We start from the raw sequence: 24,717 nt of genomic DNA, 5'->3' as shown, positions 1-24,717 counted from the left end.
CCAGGAGCTGTGATCAGAGCTCATTTCAGGGGAATAGTTGCCTTCTCTTTTATTTTTTCTAAAACATTCTAATATTAAGGTTTTAAAAATGAATTTGTTTTATTTTCCCTCATTAGCAGATTTGCAAACATGGTCACCAGCTCCCTTAACATTTAAATATATTGGTTGCTGGTATTCTCTGACAAATGGCAACAATAAGACGGAGATTTATCAATTTTTGAATTTTTTCACTTTTTTCCCCACTAAATCTCTGTATGTTTCTTGACCTTTCTGTTTTTTGGGTATACTGTATATCATTTGTCACTTGAATATTCTTTAGTGTAAACATGCCTGAGAAAATTGCTAGGATTAGGAACAGATTGACATGAATGGTAAAGCAGTTCGATAATTCTCAACAAGTCTTGAGAATTCTTGAGTAAGCAGAGTGATAGAAAGATTTACATCCAAACGATAATGTACGCATTGATCTGAACGGATCTCCCAGAGCTCCTAAGTGTTTTAGTAGAAAAAATACCGCAAACTGCAAAAAAAACAAACCTCGATAGATAGAAGAAACATTGTACTGTGGAAGAAAGGATATTTTTTAAATTGCAAGCAAATAGAATTTCCATCTTGACCTCCTTTGAAATATTTGTATTCAATTATAACAATTACTCCACACATTAGTAAAGCTTGACGTATGGAAGGATGCTCAATAGGGCCTGAGAAATGCCAGCAAGTAACATAACAGTTTAGATAGCTTGCTGTAACAGTAATGTAACAGTTTAGATCAATTTTACGGAACTGTTAATAGAAAACACAAAAGGTAATCAATTTATTTTAAAATAAACATTCAAAAAAAGTAAATACATTGAAAACAGTTGAAAAAAATCATACTTTCTGGCATATGTTTTGTAAAGGCGAACTATCCCAATTAGTGAGAAGACTTTTAATAAAATAGGAGGCACAATCTTACATAAATGCACAAAACACTTTCAGTTCAGTTGTGAGAGAATCACTGAAATATTTTGGCTGAACTTTGGCAAATTCTCATTGAATCATATAGCTCAAGTTTATTCAGGTTATGTTTTTTTCAGATGATGGATAGTTTTTTGAACTGGGTACAGTAAATTATTTTGCAGTTAAAGGTCTGATAAATTGACATAATCCCAAAGCTAAATTACATTTTTTTTTTAGAAAAATCTTTTAAAAATCATTTAAAACAAATTCTCAGTCTGAGCCCAATGTTTTAAATAAATACATCATACACATAAATTGTAGGAATCGGTTATTCTATGTTTTGCCAAATTCAAAGATTTAAAGCTTGTGGCCTTTATTTTGCTTTGCGCTTGGGCATTTATGATATGCAGGTGTGGGATCTGTTATCCAGAAACCCATTATCCAGAAAGCTCTTAGTAACAGGAAGGCCATATCCATAGACTCCATTTTAATCAAACAATTCTAATTTTAAAAAACTATTTCTCTGTTGTGATAAAGTATGGATTTAAAAATAATCCCTTATGTATCTTTGAGGCTACCCAGCTATACCCTTTTTATGTCAAGGATCTTTCTTTGGTTTTGGCTTTAGCTCTCACAGTTTAGAGATGTTATACTTGTATCAGTGCAAAGTGGATATTTTCTTAAGGAATTAAACTGCAGTATAAAGTGCTTGTTGACCTATGCTTATTTTGCAGGGCTTGGAATGATAAAAGTGGGTGACTGAAGCAAGATAATTAGAAGCAGTGCTGGTGGCTTAATTGACCTGAAAATTGTATTGCTCCTCTATAAACTGACTGTTCATAAAATACTTTTTTGTGCAGTGAGCAGTATAGCATAATAAATGTTGTCTCTTTGGGATTTCAACTTTTTGTCGATAGATTTAGATTTTCATCTGGTGTGGTTGCTCGTGTACCTCTGTGGACTCTGTAGAAAATGCAAGAGAAAGAAGGGCATTATCTCTGTATTCAGGTATTTAATCACAAGGTCATAAACGGATAGTTAGTCTAGGGATTAGAAATATTTTTTTCTTTTCTGCTTGAGTTCATGGAAGGTTACCTTTGCTGTTAAACATTATTTTAAACCATTTGCACTCTCTGAATTTGATAGCTAGTTTATAAAAAGTGATCCAAGATGAATGTAGAATCAAGATAAGTAAGAAAATGTGCATTACTGAAAGGGGAAGTAAACCCCTTGTTCTATATGAGTTCAATGAACAGGGCTTGTACTGAGCATACGTTTTTCTTATTGTTATAATCAGGGCTGTAGGTTGCTTGTTTTTAAAAATATGCTTTAATTAAAACAGACAAAAGGAAGCTCAGGTTTATGTAGAGCAAAACATTAATGACGAGGTCAACGTCAAGGCACGTGGTTCAGATCCCTTACAATAAAGTTTTTTTTACAGGACAGTGGCACTGGAGGCTTCTGGAGTGAGTGACGATATGTGAGATTCCTCTGGAGAAGTGATTATTAGTGTACTGATATACTGAGTCAGGCATCCAATGCTCTGGTCTGCAATGTCTTCCCTGTAAGAAGCTGTTAAATGAAATCTGTCTTTGTCCATTGCACTCACAGCAAAGGCCTGCCAAAATTATTTTCCTTTTGGTGGGAGTCCCATTACAGGTTCAACTGAATTCAGTTATGCAAGGGCATACCAACTCATTCCCACTCTAGCAAAGATTACCCCCACATATATAACTGACCCAATAACTCACCGTGTGAATACCCTCTTCCCAACCGCAACTAAATCCCCACCACCACTACCAAACTATTTCAGGGTGGGTGGAAGTTATGCTGTTTCCATCCTGCCAAACTAGTTTAAAAACAATTCCTGACTATAGTCACCTAGCAACCTAAGGTACACCTTTTCCCTCTGAACCCTTCTGCCTCCCTAGCCCTGTTAAAGTTCCCCTTTCTTAACTCTGTGGTATCCAGGTAGCTCCATTACAGTTTGAAGTATACATTCAACATGTCTTATACAAATTTCTGGGACTGGTGACATGTCAGTTATCATCACTATGGATGTAAATACTGAGATGGAGAGCAGTACTAAGTCTACAATTATCCTTGATGCAATACTCACAAATGAAAATAGTCTTAGAAAAAAGTCAGAGTTGGGTAAATTATAATTACAGGCACATGGATAACTGGAACTTCAAATTTTAGGGTTGAGATAATGTGTTGTACCACAATGGACATGGAGAAAAGCAGAGAGGCAACTTACAGTATAATATCATACCATCAAACCATAAGAGTTATTAATGTTCGTTGACATACAGTCAATGGTGTTTTTTTCTGTATATTTAAAAGAAAAAAAAAATTTGCCCATATTTAAAATGTTGTTTAAATAAAACCCCTCCTGTGTTCAATGGAGCTCTAGATGAATTAGATCTCTCTAAAAGCCTTGCATAACAAGAAAACGGGCAGTTTAAAATAAACTTAATGCTTTATAGAAAAAAATTGTGATTTTTTTTTTACACTGAACATAGTTTGAAAATGCAGTCATAAATCATTAGGGTTGAAGAGACTGCCTCATACAGATACAAATAAACAAAAGGAATTCTGGGAATGAATTCCAAATAAGCTCCAAGAAAATCCCATTTACATAGCTTTAGCCTATAGAATAAACCCATGTAAATGGGATTTCCTTGGAGCTTGTTTGGAATTCATTCCCAGAATTGCTTTTGTTTAAATGCAGTTATGGCATTCTTGTGTGTTTGGCATTTTAAAAGAGCACCTGCGCCTGTATAATCATATTTATGTTTTAAAAAATATAGTCTTCCTATTGTTTTTAGCAGATAACTACACTTTTCATTATGGTTTGTACCAAACACTGAACCATATTGTTCCTTACAAGTGTAATTAGTTCAACCTTTCCCACTCCAATAACAAAGCTGCTACAAGTGGTTCCAGATTATAAAGGAAAATGCCTACTTTGCAGTTACATTCAGTCATTTAACTCTTTTAAAAAAGCTTAATACGTGTTTTTAATGGTGCAGAATTGATCAGTATAATGCACCCTTAATATAAAATTCCCCATATAAAGTCATGTTGTATGTCTTCATTTCTTGCATAACATCAGTTTTGCACCTCAATAGTGGTGACATATGTTTTACCAATTAATTTGCAAGCTGAAAAGACTGGAAGAAAGAAACAGCTAGTTGTCCTAGTTGAGCAAAGCTGAAAAAAAGAGGACAAAGTAAGAGTCATGACATCGGCATAATCCCTAAAGCATCCATATTTTTGCACAAATGCTATTTATTACATTCCCCTTCCAATACCATTTTTTGTAAGCATTCTTATAGGCTACATGACCCCCAGTTTTCCCAAAGGTATGTCCATAGAATGAATTCCTTGTATATGCTGTGTTACCTAATGTCTTTCTCTCTCTTTTTGTATTGCTGTATCAGGCCCCTCAATGGCAATACACACAAACTACATGGAGATTACATGAACACAGTTGGCTTTAGGCATAGCAGAGATGATGTTGTGAATGTGAAGAATGTAACAACCTCACAGTAAGAGCAGTAAAAGGACCTGTAGATGGTGAGATCCATCAGGATGTAACATTGCACTCTTTGTGTACAGCAAACAGGTGTCTCCTTGGTAAGCTATGGTCTGCTGGTTTCTTTAAAAAAACCAAACGATTGCTAGCTAGCTATTTTGACTACAGAAAGCGTATAAAATGCTGTGTACTTGCAACCTAAAGTACAAATGAATATGCTTTAATTGATTATATTTATAACAATGTTTCACTTCATTAGAAGGCCCAACCTGTTGTTGGCATTCATACCCACATCACACAATATGGTTTTTTTTTATGTCAAACTATCACTGTTCTATATTTCATCTGAGCTTGTATCATTCTTCTGGCACTTTACAAAACATGTTCTGCTTTAGTCTCTCAATCATGTTGGTTACACTTGAATGGGAGAACTAAATCCTTAGATCTGCTTTTAGGCTCTTACCATTTTTCAGACTGCAGATGTTATGTTTGCTATTCATCCGATTTTTTTGAAGGCAGACCTTTCTTGAGTAAGATAATTCTGGGCTGTTTTACTGTCTGAGGAATTTTCTCAGAGAATCTAGTGGGGACACTAACCCAAGTGTTACAGGGGGCTGTTATTGGCTAAAACCTTGCTAAAACCATTAGATTCCCATGGCTCCCTGGGGGAATTGGTCATCATATGTGACTTTCAACATTTTAAGCACAGATAAATTGAATCTACTTTTGACTGGTATTGCCCCACACAATACAACCTGCATATGTGCAAGCACATGCAAAAGTGCTGAACTGTACTCACATATTGATGCCAATCTTAAAGTCTGAAGCAGTGCATTTAAAACTTCACAACATGCACAGAGTAGCAAGTACAGGTATAGGATCCATTATCTGGAAACCCATTATCCAGAAAACTCTGAATTATGGGAAGATCATCTTCTATAATGCCCTCTAATGTACTTGTAAAGAGTAATTATGTCTCCTTCCAAACCCTTGAGCACTACATACTCAAAGTGAAGCTTTACCAGGGATCTAAGTCAAAATTATTGTTTCATCCCTCAAATTAATTGCCTTTTTTATGCAAGACAGCACTTTGCTTTAGTAGCCACTAACTGACACTGGTTAGAGCTACACTCCTTCTCAATTAGGGAGGGCCCCAACTCACTTACACTGGAATTTATGTTATTTCTACCAAAGTGCTTAATCTTGCACTTTGGTCAACATTAAATCTCATTTGCCAGTTTGCTGCCCAGTCCTCCAAATTCAATTCTCTCTACTTTAATGTCAATCTTCCTGACTTCCAGCAAAAAATGCTGTGTGACTCAAAAGTATGATGTTGCTCCCATTGGCCTCAAAGTAGGTGCCCATTTTTACATTTATGGCTTGGAGTTCTTTTCCAGGCAGAGCCTCCTGCAGGCCAGCAGCCACCTGGAGCTACCAAATAGCTAATCACAGTCCTTATTTGCCATCCCCAAAGAACTTTTTTCATGTTTGTGTGGCTCACCAACACTTTTTCACATCTGAGTGTGGCTCATGAGTAAAAAAGGTTGGGGGATCTCTGTTCTAGATAACAGAGAGCACAAAAATAAAGAGGTTCAATACAGCTGCAAGTGCAGTTACACTAAAAGAGACGAAGATGTTGTGCTCTATTCTCACCTTGAACGTGGATGTAATAATTATACGTTTGCTGCACCAGGACCCAACAGACGTCCCACTGTGAACCAATAGAATCACATGCAAGAAGCAATAAGTGACTCAAAAATAGCATGTATGTGAAGCCTGTGTTGAGTGTAGAAAGAAAAAATGTAAATATGAAAAGCATGAATGAATTGCAATATCATTCAAGATCCATATATGAACATTATGCCATTTACCAGACTGAGGGTGCTGCAATTTACATTCCATGCTAAAGGGAAACTGTATTGGAAGTGCATTTCTTTTAATACTGAATATAAATTGTACATGGCCCCCTATGCTGCAGGATTGAAAAGCTAATTTACAAACTGGCTGGATGAAATGTTTTGCAGAAAAAAAACCCCAAAACACCTGGCTCCCAAGAGCTTGTCGGCAGTAAAATCAGATGAATTGAAATAGAAGCATAAGGACATGTTTTAAAGGAATCTTTTGTATTTCCATTGTAAAGGCTCTGCGCAATTTTTCATCACTTTTCAACTGAGCACCAAATAAATTACACTCCATATAACGGCATGGAGCCGTTAAATGGTCTCTCTTGAATAGCATTTGATTTGATCCAAATATGCAAACAATATCAGAAACATAATTATGTACATACATAAAAAAGAGAATCAAGCACATACAATGGTACTGAATGAAAGTCGAATCTGTAAATGCGGCCATACCTCCCCCTTTCTGTAACATGATTAGAAGCCATATTATTTTAAATCCGCCAATTTCCCGAGTAGCGTTTAGTTGTATTATCTTGTCTCCTTTTTATTCTTTCCAGAACAGAGGATTTCAGTTGTGATATGTTTTAGTATTTTCCATGGGCACCCTGATTTAGTTAGGATTTATTCTGCCCTAGCAGATTTATCTTCTGTTCTCTGTGTTTTATGTTATTGTGTTCCCCAGCAGGAGAAAGTGACATAATAATATAGCAAGTAAAGAAGCATTGTAGGATATTGTCGCAATTTAGGCTTGCATTCATTTTTTTTCAGCAGGGGAAAGTTTCCAGTAGTCCTGCATTTGTCCGCAGGAGGGTATTTTACATTTGTACTGTCAGTAGAACATTTGTCAAATTTATTTTGTTTTCCACTGAAGACTTCAGGCAGTAATACATTCTAATAAAACGTGTCAGCATTATATGTTGCCTTCCCCTGTGGTGGATCCAAGAGTATTAGCCAAATTAAGTCATTTTGTACAAGGATGGGGCATCGTGTCAGACTGTCAGTCAATAAATATTCATATCTAAGCAATGGGAAGTAGATGGAAGGATCTTCTTTTTGATCTGTAACCTGTTTTTAACATTCTGCCTTTTTGCTCTGTTATATTGTTGAAATGCAGTAGTGAATGTAAGATCATATATTTTAATTGCAGAAACTAGTAACTGCCTGTAAGAGTAAGAGAGATTATGACTTATTTAAAAGGGAGCAGATATGAAGCAAAGTGCGTGTTTTTGTATATTTTGTTTTTCTTCCCAGAATGTATTGTTTTTTCCAGAATCAATTTTCTTCTGTTTGTTCTTGGTGTAAATTTTGCATCAAAACGGAAATTAGCTGCAGAGAATAACTACAAGCCATCTAATGGGCTATTAACACCTCAAAATGAATCTGCTCACCCAGCACTTACAATTTATGTGTAGCAAATGTCTTATTTTATGAAAGGTTGTTTTCATTCAGTTCTGTAGAGAGCCATGAATGGCATTTGGCCCATGTTAATCTTGCTGCGTATGACATGCTATGTAAATATGTGTCCTACTGCCCAATTGCAACTTGAATGGCTGCTCCCATGGCTCTAAATCTGCTTATTTATATAAACAATAGTCCTCATGTACAATGCTCCACACATGGGGCGTGTTGTTTTTGGAGTGTTAGGCACATAGACATGGGGAGAATATACAGCAGAAATACTAATACAATTAATTTATGCTATTAATATATACTAAAAAGTAGTATTAAAGTATTAAAGTATGTATCATATTAAATCAGCTTTTATTATAGCAGCAGTTGATCTTTAACTGCCCTTATACTAAAGGCATATTTGGAAAAATATTTTCATAATACATTACCCATCATGAAGATAATCCTTGAAAATCTGTAAAGTGTACCAACAAATGACTGAAAGTACTGCATACCAACACAAAGCTGTCAGCCAACCTCATGTCCTAAAGGAGATAATGATCCAGTCCAGCTTTTCTAAGCCTAAAATCCTCTTTACACTAAACAATTACATGAAATAATGTCTTAAAAAGGCCTGGAGTGGATCATTATCTCCCTTATGACATGGGGATGGTTGACAGCTCTGCCAAAAACTGATTGTGAAAACAAATCAGTGGTGAACAGCCGCTTTCTCTGTTTATCTTTAATGTGAATGTAAGAACTGTGGCACTCAGTTGTATTATCATACAAGTGTTATGTAACAACTTTATGTCACAATATTTAGAGATGCTATGACTATGATGATTTGATGACTTCTCATGCAGGTCTCTCATATGGTTTACAATCTGCCATATTCATTTATTATTTAGTAATCCTCTATACAGATATACATGCAGCCCAATTAAGTGGGTCCCAAAATTTGGATGAATTAGAATATATTTGTTACTACAAATTAGAGTTTGTCATTTAAAAAATGTGGCAAATTTTAGCCATGATCGTATTTTGGTGACATATAATTATATAATTATAATTACTTTATCTATTTTACCTCACAGCTTTGTTTTTGGTCCTTACTGTCTACAATTATCATTACTGCCTTGTAAAATAATATGCGCTATAAAGATATTGTAGAAGAAAAGAAGACAAATAGAAGATAATAGAAGAAAACACAACACTTACATGCCATATCCATCTATTAGAGACTTTTGTCTATATCTGTACACCTTTTCTGTACAAGTTATCTAGATTAAAAGAATGTATGTCTGCAGTTTCCTTGAAATGGAATAACATTTCATCTTTTGTTGCGACTGTAGTCAGAACACATTTCCAGAATGAATTCAGGGTTTCACTAATCTGTCAATCTAAACGCAGCTAAGAAATGAAGAGAGCACTCTCATAATGGAAATGGCTATTAGAGATCCACTTCAGTGCCAAGCAAAATAATTGGTTATCAGAACAGCAAAACAAAGTCCGGAAGGCCACCAAATGAAGTTAATATTAAATTACTTTTCATTTAATTTGCCCAAGAGCTGATCTTGATTGAATACAATCTGAAATCTAGGACAGGCATCTGAGTTATTAATGAAACGTAAATTTAGGCAGCTTGAAAAGTCTATAAAAGCATTGCCGCTATAGTTACGGTTGATTTCAAGTTAAGGCACATTACAGATGTATCCTAGGGGGAAACAGTACTGCTTTTTGCTGCTGATAGTCTGGTCATGTTCTAAAGACTTACAAAATACCATTCATAAATTGCAACTCTTAGGGGGGGATTCAAAAGTAGTGATATTGAGACAAAATAAAAGTGTAAATAGATTTGTCAGATTTCCCACCATATTCAAGTCCAATTTTATTGCCATTTCATCTGCATTGCAATGAAATTGCAAAATTATTCTGGCCCAAAACAGTACAATACATATTACACACACACCATACAAACACTTACTACACCAAAAAGAGTGCAAATTCATCAGCAATATACACCAAAGAATATTGTGCAAAAATCATGCTAGTATTTTGCGATTTCCAATTATTCCAATATATCAACAATTTACAATTTCATAAAAGATTTATTATTCTATTATGTTTATATTCTGTGGAATGAAAACCGATCTCTATATTAAGCTTCTCTCTACAAACCAATCTATATAGTGCATATTATTGTGCATAATTTGTATATTGCAAATAAGCCAATTACCATTCATTTTCATTCCATTTTGCCTGCTATATTTGTGCATATGGCAGTAGTATAAAATGAACAGTATATGTGCTTATATATAATCTATAAAAAGGCCTGGAAAAAGTAGAGGCCCTTAAATTGCTATTCAAGACCTGACAAAAAGGAATAAAACTATTGCAAAGCCTAGGTAACCAAGAACAATGCTGTGATACTATCTACAGGATGGCAGTAAAACAAAAAACTTGTAAAAGGGATGTGAAGGATCATCCATAATACTGGATGCCTCTGGGAACAGTGTATTTTAAACATATCTTGAATTGATGGGAGAATCTCACCAATAATCTCTCCTGCTGTTTTCACAATCTTTTGCAGCATCTTATGGTCAGCAGCACTACGGTTCCCATACCACATAGTGATAGAATTTGTCAATACACTCTCTATAACTCATCTGTAGAATGGTATAGAAAAAGTATAGAAGTATAGTAAAAAGTATAGATTTAACATTAGCGAAAAGAAAAGCCATTGTTGCACTTTGTTATCAAGAGAGGAGGAATTAAGCTCCAAGAGAGATTATCTGAGATCTGAACCCCAAGAAATTTAGTTTTACTAACATTATCGACAATGGAGCCATTTATATAGAGATCTTTGTGAACTGGACAAATTTTCCTAAAAGCAGCAATTATCTTTTTGTTTTATCAACATTAAAAGACAGATTGCTATCAATGCTCCAAGTTGCCAGCTGTTTAACCTTCTCTCTATATGCTGACTCATTATTATCACTGATTAAACCTATTACAGTGGTATCGTCGGTATGTTTAATAATGTGGTTGGAACCAAACTGGGCAATCATATGTCATTAATGTAAAAAGCAATGGGGAAAGTACACAACCCTGCAGTGAACCAGTACTCAGTTTGATTCATTTTTCAATTGTTTTTTTCAATCTTAACTGTCTGTGGCCGTGCTTCAAAAAAATCCAAGATCCATTGCAGAGTGATATGCTTAATCCAAGTTCCTTAAGCTTAGCAATTAGCTCCTGCGAGATAATCGTATTAAAAGCAGAGCTAAAATCAATGAACAACATTCTAACATAGGTGTTATTGCTCTCCAAATGTCCAAATGTGACAAAGAAAATTGAAGGTTAAAAAATAGCATTATAAGTGGACTGATTTTGACGATAAGCAAACTTGAGAGGATCTAACGAATTAGGAAGGATATTTTTAGTCATGTGGCATGACTACTCTCTAAAAGCATTTCAAGACAATCGGTGTAAGTGCAATAAGACGTCATTTAAGCATCACAGATTTTCTTTTTGGCTCTGGAATAATGATATTAACTTTAAACCACAGACTGACCAAGAGCTATATAAAAAATATCAGTAAAAACACCTGCCTATTGATCCGCACATTCCTTAAGCACACGACCAGGAACCTGATCAGGGCCAGTGGATCAGTTCTAGAAGAACTTCTCCATACCTCCGCTGTAGCCAGACAAAACACCTGGCTATTGGAAGGGGGAAACATTTCTTGCAGGAGAATTATTTTGTGCATCACACCATGCATAAAAATGATTCAGCCTATCTGGGAGAGACATATCATCAGCGCATTCAGGTACAGAGAGCTGCCACATTAGCCTTGCATCACCAGTATCAGAAAAGTGACCTTGTATTTTTGTGCATATGCCCGCTTTGCTGCCCTAATGGCCTATGACAGATTAGCTCTTGCAATCCCAAGGGATTCTCCTTTGTCAGCCCTAAAAGCATTATTGTGGGCTTTTACCAGCACCTTAACTTCAGCAGTTAGCCATGGCTTCTGATTTGCTCTTATAATAACATACCTAGGGACAATAACATCATCCACACATTAAGTAATATAGCCCATTATAGATTCTGCTTATTCTAACTTTATCAGACCATTTTGAGTAGCAGCTTTCCAGTCTGTACACTCAACACATTTCAATTTATTTTATGACTGATTTTTTTCTGTTTGAACGGTGCTTTATTTACAGGCATCTATTCGACAGAAATGTGATCTGAAAGACCAAAACTTGGTTGTGGGACAGATTTATAGGCATCTTTGATATTTGAATAGACAAAAAGTGTTAAAGTGTATCAAACTAATATATTATGTACTATTGTCCAGCACTGCTAAAAGTTGTTTGTTTGCTTTAAAAACCCTACAGTAGTTTATATAAATCAAGCTGCTGTGCAGCCATGGGGACAGCCATTCAAATTGAAATAAGAAGAAAATGTGCAGGTTACATATCAGATAACAGATAAACTGCATCGATTCCTAATGTATTCTACAGAGCTTCTCTGTTATCTACTATGTAACCTGTGCCATTTCTCCCTTTTTTTAGTTTGAATTGCTGCTCCCATGGCTACACAGCAGCTTATTTATATAAACTATAGTAGCTTTTCTGAAGCAAACACACAACTTTTACCAGAGCAGGGCAACAATACATAATATTTAATGTACTTTAAAACATTTTCATTTTTTGGTGTTAGAATCCCTTTAAACAGCATTAGCACATAAACAGCAATGACAATTTCAACTGGATTCCCTTGGTAGGTAAAAAGGTCTGCAGGTAAAAAAGCCTGGAATATATCTGTGTAGCCATGTTTCAGCAAACACAAAACCACAAAAATCTCTTATCTCATATTGTGTATTCCTGTATATACGCATACAATCTAGTTTACTTTCTATGGAGCGGACATTAGTAAGGAGAATAGAGGCTAATGCTGGTATGACGGAATTTTTCCATAATTTAAATCACTTGCTGTATTTCTGCTTCCTTTCTGCACGTGTTTAATGAATTTATGGCACCAGAATGCCAAACCCATGTACCTCCTGGCTTTTCAAGATCTAATAACATTGCCAGGGACCCATCCCCTTATGCTGAAACATTAACACTCCAAACCAGGCCACCAACTGTGACAATTTATACAATCTGGCTTGCCAAAGAAGATTTGGAGGTTAGGAGGGTGGTAGGGTGGGAGAGTTAGGAGGGTGAGACTCTTGTTGTTCTCCTTCAAAATGAATGCCCTTTCTTTCTGCTCCTGATCCAAATTGCCTCTAGCTCCACCCCTTCCCCTTCCTGCTAATTTAACCCTGCATGGTCAGGATTGTCCAGCCATATCATGCCAACCCCTTTCTCTGCTGTTCATATCTCAGGGGTCAGCTTACCAGGAATATTGATTTGTCTCTTGCCTCTCTCTCCCCTGAAGTATTTAAAGCAGAATCTAGCTTGTGGAGAGGATAGGTCCTAAATAGATTTTATTGGGCTCTGCGTTTCCTAAATGGTAGTGGTGCTACATAGCAGAACCAGGATTTCTTATAACCCATGACCTGTCAACAGTACCAAATTAATATGGGGTCAACTCAGGATACATTTCTACTGCAGCAGACGCTCAAGGATTTTTCCTAGCCCTACCACTTTTAGAGAAAAGACCTCAAGCCTAGATAGTAATTTTAAAGCTCTTTCTCAACAGAATCAAATAAAAACAAATTAACCTTTTATGTTTCAGCAGCACTAAATAAATCATCCAGCTAGTCTGCTCCTGACAGCACATAACAGTATCTACAGTATCTGTGTCCACATCAGGAAAATGTATCTGTGCATGCTCGCTTAATACTTATTTTAAAGACATTTCATCTTACTGGCAATCAGGATAAATTGTGTGGCTGTAATAACATTGTAGGATTCTATTCCTCCTGCTAGACAATGGTAATGACTGTGTTTTACATCTACATTAATTCTGACAAGATTTACGGGTGTTTGCTGATCTGTAAATTTTAAAATGGCAACAGCAACAAAGGTCAACACAACAATAATACTAATGGTAAGAGAAAAGGTTAGAAGAGTGGGAATGTTACACTGGGTGACTCTGAATAACAAAAAGTTGCATTTAGATAGAGGAATCTCCTATTGCTTAGCTTTTGTGATTATGTGGAATGTATCCTTTCTCTCAAGCCAATTCTACTTCAGTTCCTATACTTTCATCAGGCCACACTACTGTAGAGGGTGTATTAAAATCTCTGAAAACAATCCTTGCTTAAATGGCGCTAATTTAGGAATGCATAACTTGGACACACCATTATGTTCACTCTCTGTATATGCTGTGAGGTCTCATAATGAAACCAACCTGTTGTGATAGAATTATTACACATAACAAGACTCCTGCGGTTACACTGAGTGACATTGCAAGCATCAATATGTAAGCATTTGCAAATAATTTTAAATAATACATTTACTATAAACTCTATGTAGTGGCCAATCCCAATTTGTTAATCATTTGCTTGTTACATAATTACATAGTCACATAATTAAGTTGGGTTGAAAAAAAGATCAAGTTCATCAAGTTCAGCCCCTCCAAATGAACCCCAGTGCCTGATTGTTTTTATGGCAACAATCTGTCTATAATCACCTCTAATGTACTTGTGTCCCATGCATCAGTGGTTATATTACTAGAATTGGGTCTATTGTTAATATTGTGTTTTAGCTGTATTTAGTTTAGGATAAAATGATACCTTAATTCAGGGATCCCCAACCTTTTTTTACCTGCGAGCAACATTTCAATGAAAAAAGGGTGGGGAGCAACACTAGATTGGTCAATTAGTAGCCCAATGTGGACTGGCAGACTACTAGAGGTACTGTCTAGCAGTACAGATGGCCTTCGAAACATGCCTCCGAAATATGCCTCCAAATAAGAAATTCAAAAATGGGCACCAACTTTGAGGCCACTGGGAGCAACATCAAAGGGGTTGGGGAGCAACATGTTGCTCAGAAGCCACTGGTTGGGGATTACTGCCTTAATTTGTAGTCTTTTAAAGGGTCATTGCACAACTGTTGTTTTCATGCGTTTGACACGTGAGTGCTTGCTAAGAACAAACTGGAAACTTGATTCCATTTTTATCTGCCTGATTGTATGCAGGAGCATTGAGATCTGCATGTTAGCACAGTTACTGTATGTTTTTTAAACATACTTTATTTTTAAACTCCACTTGCTGCATACAGTAGTTATGCATTTGGTATGTGTTCAAAATACACCAGAATGGAGAAATGCAAGCTGAACTAAAAACTTATAAAACAAAATGTTTTTTCTTAATTCATTCAGCATGCATTTTAGGTAAAGCTCCATCTGAATAGCACCTGTGCAGTTATCTATAGAATCCAGGAGGGAGAGGATTCTCAAGGTTCTCTTACTTTACTGAACAGCAAATCCTACACTGTGATATTGTTAATTTAAAACTCTGATATTCAAAATCATTTTTTTATGTGACATTATTTTATGTTAGAATAAATCTTTAGAAAAATAAAAATTGGCATGATTGCACAAAATGAAATAACAGGTTCTGAAGTTAAAGGAACAGTAACACTACAATATGAAAATGTTTTAAAGGAGTTAAAATATAATGTACTGTTGCCCTGCACTGGTAAAAGCTTTGTATTTATGTCAGAAAGACTACCATAGTTTATATAAACACAACTGCTATATAGCCATGGGGGCAGCCAATCAACCTGGAAAAAGGAGCAAAGGCACAGGTTACATAGCACCCTGTAGAATTCAATGGGAATCTACACAGCTTATCTTCTATCTGCTATGTAACCTGTGCCTTTTCTCCTTTTTCCAGCTTGATTGGCTGCCCCCATGGCTACAGAGTCGCTTTGTTTATACAAACTATAGTAGTTTTCTGAAGCGAGCACACAACTTTTACCTGAGCAGGGAAATAGTACCTAATATATGAATTACTTTGATACACATTATTTTTTTGGTGTTACGTTTTATATGAATAAAGCTAGCACAGGTATGTGGGAATTAGCGGGAATTGAACTGGACAAGGCTTGTGTGTTATTCAAACAACAAAGCCCCTCAACACAGTACTTTGCCCACAATGCTCATAGAAGAAATATAAATCTGTACTCTAACTAGACATGTACAATCTTACTTATTATTATTATTAACATTTATTTATAAAGCGCTAACATATTCCGCAGCACAGTACTTACTAATAGAGTGCAGTTTTCTATGTCTTCTAACCACAATGCAGCAATCTTTCACAATTCCTGTGTAATTTCAGCCACCATAATCAGGCACACAACTTTGCACCAGATACCATAGTTGCAACGAACTGTGCATTGCATGGAAATGGGTGCAACCTGTAGTGAAGAGTAAATGTGCAGCACACAGATGGGATATGGGTGTATAATTACACAGTCTTCAAATACATGTAGGGGACCAGAGAACCCTGTCCCCTGTTTCTCAGTCATTGAGATCACCCAGCCTAGCTACAGACTGGGGAGGGTTTGGAGCCAAAAATCTAGGGGTGGGCCCAGCAGTTGATAAAGGGAGCCCCTGCTGTTGTTTGCCAGTGTTGAAAGAGAGATCCAGAGTGAGCAGCCAGTACAAAGTGTTGTGCATTCCGATTGAAAGGATAAGACTCTGCTGGGCTGCCAGGGAGTATAAAGTCCTCTGTGGAATCTCTGTATGTGTCCCCTGGTGAGAACAGGTATTGTTTGTTTGCCTGCTACGTGGGAGCAGCCATCTTTCCATAGGGGAAGGTACTCTGGGGCAGGTAGCGCTACCCGGGGGGGCTTAAGAGGTCTTGGGGAAGGGACTGAACTGACAAAAAGGGTTGTGGTTTATCCGGATCAAAAGTGGGGACTGGGCACCTATAGAGACTGACTGTGCCAGCAGTGGATAGACTGCACAGGTTCCTCAGAGCAGGATAATTAGTTATCTATAAAGTTGTTTTACTTCCAATTTCAACACCAATTTTCCTCTTCACCCTGTTGGACCCCTTGTCACCCTGCTTGTCACCCTGATTTTCAGGACACCCCCATGCCCTCCCCACCAGACTGCTGTGACTACTGCTGCCCTCTTTGGAAGGAAAGATGGCTGTGTTTTCCACTGTGGAATGCAGCCTTTTTTTGCAGGAGCAGAGCAGAAAAAGTGGTAGGATTCTGTTTGAGCAAGAGTGGGTAATGTTTTCAAGCTATTTATTTTCTGCAGTGATATTACTGGTATGTCTGGAGTTATTTTGTTTCTTTTTCCATTTTCTCCAATGATCTTACTGGCATGTGTGGGGTTAATTTTTTATTGTTATTTTCCTGCACTTATCTTAGTAGCATGCCTGGGGTTAATATAAATTGTCTATTTTTGGCAGTGAACTTACTGGCATGTCTAAGGTGTCTTATTGTCCAGGTCTTACTGACATTTCTGGGGTTAATAGGGTCATTGACTTACACTGTAGGCCCAATATTTTGATGAGACAGCTCTGCTTGTGCATGTACATAGTGGGGGGTGAGGGGGCAGTGTATACTGTGAAGGGTGGTGGCAATAGTTTCAGTGGCCATTGTGCTTATGTGTTTGGTGGGCCCCAGGTACACCAGTCCGACGCTGCTCTTTGCACTTATTTTATCTACTGGATTCTCACTGATTTCTATATTTCTTATTTCTTACTTTTTTGAACTGCTTTTTCATTGTATGTTTTGTTATTCTCACTTTTTTCACTACCTACTGAGTGTTTTTTTTCTTGAACATTATTCTTTATACTGACTATCCACAGTGCTTGATTTTTCCTCATCTTGAGTTTTCTCACTGTTATTTGTTTTTACATCCTTTTTCTTACTTTTTTTGTGGAAGATTCTAATATAGAAGCTCATACATCTGCTGCACTTCTTCTTATATAACCACTAGGGGTTTTCATAGTATGTGCACAGATTCTCAGCAAATCTCATCTGTTTTGTTTTAGGGTGTTTTTCTTTCTCAGTCTCTTCAGTATTTTCCTCTTCACTTTTCTCCCTGCTCTTTGTATTTTCTGCTCCCTCTCTATTCTCATCACTTTCTTTATTTTCTACTCCATCTCTACTCTCATCACTTTCTTTATTTTCTAGTCTCTTTCTATTCTCAACACTTTCTTTATTTTCTACTCCATCTCTACTCTCATCACTTTCTACTCCATCTCTACTCTCATCACTTTCTTTATTTTCTACTCCATCTCTACTCTCATCACTTTCTTTATTTTCTAGTCTCTTTCTATTCTCATCACTTTCTTTATGTTCTACTCCATCTCCACTCTCATCACTTTCTTTATTTTCTACTCCATCTCTACTCTCATCACTTTCTTTATTTTCTACTCCATCTCTACTCTAATCACTTTCTACTCCATCTCTACTCTCGTCACTTTCTTTATTTTCTACTCCATCTCTACTCTAATCACTTTCTACTCCATCTCTACTCTCGTCACTTTCTTTATTTTCTACTCCATTTCTGCTTGCATTACTTCCTTTATTATCTACTCCATCTCTATTCTTATCACTTTTTTGTCATCAACTTTCTTGATTTTCTCACTATTTTCTGTTTTTTCTACTTCTTGGATTTTCTCACAGACTTCTATATTTTCCATTTCTTCACTTTTTTTAACAGCTTTCTCTGTGTCTTTTGTGTTATTTTCACTATTTATAGTACTTACTGAGTGTTCTTTTTCTTCTACACTTTTCTCAGTGCTCTCTGAGTATTCTTTATACTGACTATCCACAGTGCTGGCTTTTTTTTCTCATCCTGAGTTTTCTCACTGTTATTTGTTTTTACACCCATTTTCTTACTATTTTTGTGGAAGATCCTAATGCAAAAAGCTCACACATCTGCTGAACTTTTCCCACTGTGAGATTTCATAGTAAGTACACAGATTTGCTATTTAAGGAGTAGCAGGTCTCTTGAGCATTATACTGCAGAAATCACCAGACTGGTACAGTTTTTAGCCAACAGGAGCACCAGTCTGGGGTAAGCAATTTGAATCATTGGGGGTGCCTACCATTTTGGTCCCCCTTGTGATTTAAAGTTTAGTTCCTCTTTAAGCAGGATTTTTAATGAAGGGTGAGGCACAGTGCTAACCTTGTACCTGAAATGAGTAAAGGTGCAAGTACTCTGTGTATGAGGTATAATATTCATGTGGTACCCATACCCATGGCAAATGAGCCTATACCCTGCTTGTATTGGAGAGCACAGCCAAATATGCTTTATACATAATATTAATTGTTAATAATATTACTGCCCCTGCATATAATATGAAATATGTAATTTTGTAGTAAGTTTAAGATTATATTTGCTGCGTCTGTTGGGACTCTTTTTTGCTTTCACTTTTTATTCAGTTAGTTTGTGGGTGCTGGGATCTTTCTTTCTTTCTCTTTCCTTATTTATCAGTATCAATATTCTTGGCAGGAAAGAGGACATTCATCTTATTTGAATATACAACAGATTTTAGCTATGGGCTACTAAAAAAATGATCATGTCTATACCTGAAAGGAAAGAAGTTATTTAAATAAATTGTAGCTATTCAGCAATCCTTTGGCTAAAAGGTTACCTCTTGGCTACGCATATTTTTAGAACTGCTGCTCCTTAGTTACAATAGACGATCCCCAGTGAAACCAAAAAGCTCTAAAATGAGTTTACATAGCAACGCAGAGCTTTCAACATCAATTTCAAATCTAGTTATTTATATCCAATGCCAGTGAATATTCAGGCTAAGGGCAAATGAAATAAGCACAATGCTTTAAAAAACATTTATAAAGAAAAGTTTTAAATGAGGATTTAAATGAGGATTTACATTTACAGAATGAAGTACTGATACCTTTTTTCTTCGTGGACACTGATACATAATCCTATGGTGGCCACTCTAGTAGTAGTCATACTAAATTCAGCAGAGTAAATTTATTATAGGTACATGATTTGTTGTGGCTGTTGATTTAGCTTTGCAAATAGGCTTTTTGTATTATTATGTATGATTGAATTAATTAATTAAAAAAAGAGTATGATTATCATTAAAACGACATGCTCATCTCATAGTCAAAGACATTTGTAATTCTGGAATTCAAACTTAACAGCAGTATTGCACTGACATGCATAACCAGTGGCACAACCAGTGTAAAGAAAACATAAGATGAATGACATCCAGTTTGATATGCAAAATATCATAAGAGACAAGAGGCATCAGTATGACTGATGTGACTAATAGAAAAAGAATGTTGAATTAAAAAATTATACAATAAAAAAAGATAGTGAATAGGAGCTTAGTTGAAAGAAACTTAGAAAAACATACTGTAAGTATACACAGAACCATGAAACTTTGCAGGCTTCTGTACAATGTTTTGGGGGGTGGGGGTTAAACCCCCTTTCTCAAGTACGTATTAGTAAACACAGAAAAAACCTAAAGAGGTAAATAAGACCAGAAGAAAATATTGTAAAGGCTCACGGCAAATTCTTGCCTAACTGGGATAATTGTTACACATAACACTTAAAAGGAATAAGGTAAGGAGTATGCAACCCCCATCTGTGTGGCCCCTCACCTGTCTGGCTGCTGTGACTGCTTACATTTGTGTAAGCTTTAAATGGTATCAATGCTGAGATTAACTGTCCCCCTGCACTGTTTACATCTCAGATTCAGCCAGTAATCACCTGTATTGTTTATACATGTAATCACCGGTGTTGTTCACACCTTTTAGTCCCTGCATTGTCACTGTATGTACTGCCTGCACTATGCTGACTATGCTGCAGCGTAGGGCAGGCAGAGTATGGGACACATAGGCAGCGTAGGGCAGGCAAAGTATGGGCCACACAGTCAGGGTAGGGCAGGCAGAGTATGGCACACACAGGTAGCATAAAGCAGGCAGAGTATGGTACAGACAGGCAGCATATGGCACGCAGAGTATGGGACACACAGGCAGCGTAGGGCAGGCAGAGTATAGCACACACAAGCAGCATAGGGCAGGCAGAGTATGGCACACACAGGCAGCATAGGGCAGGCGGAGTATGACACACAGGGAGCATAGGGCAGGTAGAGTACGGCACACAGGCAGATTAGGACAGGCAGAGTATGGCATGCAGAAAGCATAGGGCAGGCAGAGTACTGCCTGTGTGTACCATACTCTGCCTGGCCTATGCTGCCTGTGGGAGCATAGAAGTGGGTGCAGTTCAAAAAAAGAGAGTGGTTAAAACTGTCTTCCACCATGTAGGCCAGAAAAAATTTCAGCCCTTGGTACCACAGAAGTTGGACAGCACTGATCTACATAATACAATGGAAAAGTGGACATTTAGACACTGTCCAACACACAATAGAGATGCTAGGAATTGCCTTGGTGGGGGGGGGGGGGGTAGTGAATGTGCACAGATCAGTAGTAAAACTGGCCAAAATTAGTCACACTTCCATTGTTTGGGGCCAAAATGCATTTTGCTAAACTAATATACAGCTTCTCAACTGTCCCCTCACTAGTCTTGCTGCACAAACTACTGTATATTTATTGGTTAATTGGCCAGTCCTTGTAGTTCTCATGGTCCCCAGACATTTAAGTAATGTGTAATATTATTGAAAGTAGCTATTGCAAGTTCAAATGTCCTTGGCATTTACCCGGGTAATTATTTCTGATAAGTTGGTCATGTCTGAAGTTTTCCATTTAGAAGTGATAGTCAAACGAGTGGCTGTATATTTGATTGACTAAAATTTGGCCCTCTTTATGTATTTTCAGCGGTGGCTTCCCCAGTAGCATGGTAGAAAGATCTGAAGGAAAAAATATGACTAAGGAGATCTACTACTTCTGCGCATATGTGTTGTATGTGCAGTACCAAAATATGTGTTAAAGTCCCCTGTTCTCTGCAGTTCATCCAACAGGTTGGGGGGTTTTAGGGAAGAGTTTAGGTAGCTTATCTGGGGTGTGATAGCAGAACATTAAGATTGTAAATATATGTTCTTTTTATCTAATGCATGTGACTATCCTCCTGGAATTTTCCCAGATGTTTGTTTAATCCACCTCAGACAGTGAATGTGAGCAAACACTGTCCTATTTGTCCATATATTTATGTCTGAATTGGGAACTATTTGGGGGAGTGGTAAAAACATTATAGATATTAAAAATAAATCCAGTTTATGGGAGGCCAACATTTCAAACGTTGTTGGATGGTTGGAAGGTTGCATGGTTGCATATGGAAATATTCAAATTGTCTGAGGTTAATTTGGGTGGTTGAAAATTAAAAATAAAAAAAGATTAACCCATGTTTGTGGTTGATCTTATTCCAGATTGAGAGAGACCAGGCTAAGTGTTGCCTCAATTGTGCAGCTTTGCAGTACTTTTGTAAATTAGAAACACCCAGGTCACTGCACCTCACTGCTGATATCATTATCGATTTGGAGATTCTATGCCTATGATGATTCCAAATAAAAAAAGAGCTTGAATCTCTCTCAGTATACTGGCTGGTATTGTTACTGGCAAGGTTTCAAACAAATATAGATATTTTGGTAGTATATTGATTTTTGAAGCTGCTATTCTCCTGAACCAAGAAATTGTGTCCTTAGTCCATTGTGAGAGGGTATTTTTGTTTTATGTAATAAAGGCTTAAAGTTAAGGTCATATAATTAGTCAAAAGTAATGGGGATGTGTGTCTCAATTGTCAGTTGTCCATTTATAATTAAAATTTGCTCTAAAAGAGTCTAATGTTCACTGAAGGATGTTTAATAAAAAGGGCTTCTGTTTTGCTCGTATTCAGTTTATATCCAGAGAACACACTATACTGAAGCAAGGTTTGTTGTAAGTTCGGGAATGAAATTATTGGGTTCATTACGTGTGTGATTATTTTCCAAGTGAAATTCCCCTGAGATGCGCTCTTCAGTGTCCACAAGATAGAGGCATTGCGCTGTAAATCCCAGTTCCCAGTATCCTTCTATGTAAGGGGAACTCAGTTCTTATGAAATAAGCAAATAAATACAAGTCAGAGAAGTGAGCGTAACACAATTTCTGCAGAGTGTGCCAAGAAAGGGTTACAAAATCTAGCCTTTTTTAAGCTGGAAGAATTTTTTACGTTTGTTTATAGGCTTCACATAATAAGGTCTCATGGAGGCACATGTGTGCTTCTCTAAGAGACAGTGGGGCCTGGGTAACAGCGCAGTATTGCGTGGTATGAAATAACGCATACATATATTGCATTTCTTAAAATATCGCTTAAAAATATATCTCATCGCAAGATAAATAACGACAATAAAATTGCTTCTCATTTCAGACAAGTGTCTTTTTTGTGAATCGATCGTTAATAACCAAAATATAAGAAGTGATAATATTTTTAACGCATACTAAAAATAACACTCGTTTTTTCGACATTTTGTGAATCGGCCCAGTGTGTCTAAATCTATAGTAAGGAGCTGTGAGGCATGATCTGACTATGATAGTGGCATTATATCTGTCGAGAAGTGTTAGCGGAGACAGGGATGAGACACAAAGGAATAGTCTATGCAAGAATGATCCTTATAAACAGGAGAATAAAGGTGTACTGTCTGCCTTTGGGATGTGTAATGTACCATGTGTTAAATAGTTAGGCTTGTTTCATGTCTAATAAACCTTTGCCTTTTACTGTACATTACAATTACAGCACATTATTGCAATTTTATGGAATATATACTTCTGAAAAACATTAAAAATGTTTAATGTATGCCTGATATATAACAATAATTATTCTAAAGTGTATGCTCCTTAACCTACCTGAATAACCATAACGCTCTCCGAAACTCTGTCTGCGGCTATTATTTTGTCGCACGCGGCTAATATTTTGTCGCACAGCTATTGTTTCATCGCCCGCGGATATTATTTCGTCACCCGCGGCTATTATTTGTCGCCCACGGCTATTATTTTGCCGCCGGCGACAATTTTTGGACGTGCGGCGAATTTTTCCGCAGCAAATTTTTTCATCCGTTTCGCAAAACAATCCGCCAACGGCGAAGCGCGGAAATTCGCCACGAATCCATGCCTGGGGAAACATTTTGCCCATCACTAATTATGGATAATCATTAGTCCTGTGCAGCCAGAACTGTTACCTTAGCCTCACTCCCCCCTCTTTTCCTCTCCTTTCCTTTTTTCTCTACTTTGTTTTTTCTGGTGTTCAATTGTTTGTAAATATAAAATATGCAAAATAAAATCTTTAAAAAAAAAAAAAAAGGTAAGCAATAAGACTTTTGAAGCTGGATGAGGTGTTTGAGCCAATACTACTAAACACAGACTTTTGAAATTTAAGTGATGGTGAAGTACAACAGACTTAATGCAATCAACACATTTCTGAATGGATTCCCATAAATACACAGATCACTTAATGGTCCTCCTTTCTGTTGCCTACTTCAGAATAAAAATAATTTAGAATGCTCCACATATTGTTTAATGACTTTTGAAGGCGAGCTTATTATGCAGATTAAGCTTGACTGTTATATATTATTGCATTGGTGGAAAAATGAATGAGCAGAAAAGCATTGTTGCCTTCCGTATTATCATGAAATGATTTATAGACTTATCTCCTATATGTTTAAACTAACTATATAAATAGCCTCTTGCATTTGTGAGAATGAAAAATAGCTAAGCAAACAGCAGATATAAAATAAAAGTTTCTCAAGGTTTGGCAGTGATATCGGCTTACAGTAATTCCTTGAATACCATTACAGGGTACAAGAGAACTGAATTACCCATCTGTTATGATTAAGAATCCACATTGTTTTCTAACAGCATATGGTCTCCAGCAATACATTATTAGAGGCAGATAAATTAAACACATTAGTATGAAGTATGTCCTCTTGGTTGCACTGTAAATTCTTTTGCTTTCAAATGATAAAATGGCCATTCTCATTCACCTTAGAAGAGTATTTAAAAACTAACAGTGGTACTCTTTTGTGCCTGCTGATCCAATATTTTTATCCCATTT

At 36.7% G+C, this 24,717-nt stretch overlaps 1 long non-coding RNA gene across 1 annotated transcript in view; it reads right to left on the bottom strand.

Annotated features, from left to right (window-relative positions):
- Window positions 1-1,173: 1,173 nt before the first annotated feature.
- The window catches only part of LOC108648399, a 52,795-nt gene continuing 29,251 nt past the window's right edge, over window positions 1,174-24,717 (bottom strand). Inside the window, exon 3 of the long non-coding RNA XR_001925243.2 lies at window positions 1,174-1,902. This is a non-coding gene — a long non-coding RNA (uncharacterized LOC108648399). The remainder of the gene's footprint in view (window positions 1,903-24,717) is intronic.

The sequence above is a fragment of the Xenopus tropicalis genome, chromosome 8, assembly GCF_000004195.4.
Source record: "Xenopus tropicalis strain Nigerian chromosome 8, UCB_Xtro_10.0, whole genome shotgun sequence".
NCBI classification, from domain to species: Eukaryota; Metazoa; Chordata; class Amphibia; order Anura; family Pipidae; genus Xenopus; species Xenopus tropicalis.
The sequence above is the reverse complement of the archived record's forward strand: the minus strand, read 5'-3'. Positions and strand labels throughout refer to the sequence as shown.